This window comes from Acinonyx jubatus, chromosome C1, assembly GCF_027475565.1.
Source record: "Acinonyx jubatus isolate Ajub_Pintada_27869175 chromosome C1, VMU_Ajub_asm_v1.0, whole genome shotgun sequence".
NCBI lineage: Eukaryota > Metazoa > Chordata > Mammalia > Carnivora > Felidae > Acinonyx > Acinonyx jubatus.
The window spans coordinates 144,978,022-144,980,220 of record NC_069381.1 but is presented as its reverse complement, the minus strand read 5'-3'; the positions used below and the strand labels follow the sequence as shown (position 1 = coordinate 144,980,220).

Here is a 2,199-nt window from a genome sequence, read left to right as displayed (position 1 = left end):
TAAACCATATAGAAGTATGTAAACTAACTTCAATAAGCTAAAATGTGAAGGGGAGAAATAAAAGTTTAGGACTACTACTGAAGTTGTAGTAAATTGTTACAAGTTTAAAATAGGGTATTATAACTAAAAATATTTTATGTAAGCCTCAAGGTGACCACGAAGGAAAAATAAACTGTAGAAATTCTACAAAAAAATTAGTTTTATTTTTAGAGAGCATGTGCGTGCAAGGGAGAGGGGCAGATGGAGAGAGAGAGAGAGAGAGAGAGAGAGAGAAAGCATCTCAAGCAGGCTTCACACTCAGAATGGAGCCTGGCACAGGGCTTAATCTCACCACCGTATCATCATGAACTGAGCCAAAAATCAAAAGTCAGCCATGCAACTGAGTCATCTAGTTAAAATTTAATAAAGTTACATTTAAGTAGTTCAAGAAATTCTAGAGAAAAGACATTATAGCATCAAAGCATACTACCAAACGATAACAAAGACTACAGGATAAGAAATAAGGAAAAAATGGATCTACAGACAGCAAGAAAACAAAATGGCAATAGTAAGTCCTTACCAATAACTACTTTAAGTGTAAATGAACTAAATTCTCCAAATAAGAGACCTAGTATGGCTGAATGAATTCAAAGAACAACACCACAAATCCCCTAATATGCTGCCTGTAAGAAATTCACTTTAGCCTTAAAGACACCGATTGTTCTCACTTCAGCAGCACATATACTAAAATTGGAACGATACAGGAAGATTAGCATCGCCCCTGCACAAGAATGACACACAAATTCATGAAGCGTTCCATATTTTTAAGAATATTAGCTGAAGTTAAAAATAGAATCCCTTTCTATGGAGGTAAAAAGTAAAAGCTAGTCAGAATGAAATAATGTTGTAACTGAGCTACAATCTCCAATGAATGCCACAGTGGCAAGGATGGATGAGGCAGAACAGAGAATCAGCAATATAGAGGAGAAACTTCTGGAGAATAATGAAGCAGAAAAAGAGGGAGACTAAGGCAAAAGAGCACAATTTAAGAATTAGACAAGTCAGTGACTCATTAAAAAGGAACATCAGAATCATAGGAGTCCCAGAAGATGGAGAAAAAGTGGTAGATGGGTTATGTGAGCAAATCAGAGGAAAAGTTTCCTAACCTGGGGGAAGACACAGACATCAAAATCCAGGAATCAGAGGGCTCCTATGAGATTCAACAAAAACCGACCACTGACAAGACATATCATAGTTAAATTCACAAAATACTCAGGCAAGGAGAGAATCATGAAAGCAGCAAGGGAAAAAAAGAGTCCCTAACATAGAAGGGAAGACAGATCACGTCTGCAGCAGACCTCTCCACAGAAACTTGGCAGGCCAGAAAGGAGTGGCAGGATATATTCAGTGTGCTGAATCAGAAAAGCGTGCAGCCAAGAATTCTTTATCCAGCAAGGCTGTCATTCAAAATAGGAGAGATTAAAAGTTTCCCGAACAAAAATTAAAGCAGTTTGTGACTACTAAACCAGCCCTGCAAGAAATTTTAAGGGGGACTCTCCAAGAGGAGAAAAAGATAAATAATACATACCAAAAGCAACAAAGACTAGAAAGGACCAGAGACCACCACCAGGAACTCCAACTCTACAAGTAACATAATAGCAATAAATTCTTATCTTTCAGTACGCTCTAAACGTCAATGGACTAAATGCTCCAATCAAATGACATAGGGTAACAGAATGAATGAGAAAATAAGAGCCATCTATATGCTGTTTACATGAGACCCACTTTAGATTAGAAGACTCTTCAGATTGAAAGTGAAGGGATGGAGAACCATCTGACATGCTAATGGTCAACAAAAGAAGGCTGGAGTCACCATACTTAGACAATATAGAATTTTAAAGACTGTAATGAGATGAAGAAGGGCATTATATCATAATTAAGGGGTCTATCCACCAAGAAGTCCTAACAATTGTAAACATTCATGTTCCAAATGTGAGAGAACCCAATTAATCACAAATAATCTCACTGACAGGAATACTCTAGTAGTAGGGGACTTCAATACCCCACTTAGAACAAAGGACAGATCATCCATTCAAAAATTCAACAAGGAAACAATGGCTGTGAAGGACACACTGGACCAGATGAACTTAACATATATTCAGAACATATCACCCTAAAACAGTGGAATATACATTTTTCTCCAGTGCACATGGGATGTAC

At 37.4% G+C, this 2,199-nt stretch overlaps 1 non-coding gene across 1 annotated transcript; it reads left to right on the top strand.

The window, feature by feature from the left end:
* Positions 1–699: 699 nt before the first annotated feature.
* LOC113598423 (U6 spliceosomal RNA) lies at positions 700–805 on the top strand. Its single transcript, XR_003419074.1, has one exon. It is a non-coding gene; the product is annotated as a U6 spliceosomal RNA (small nuclear RNA).
* Positions 806–2,199: the final 1,394 nt, after the last annotated feature.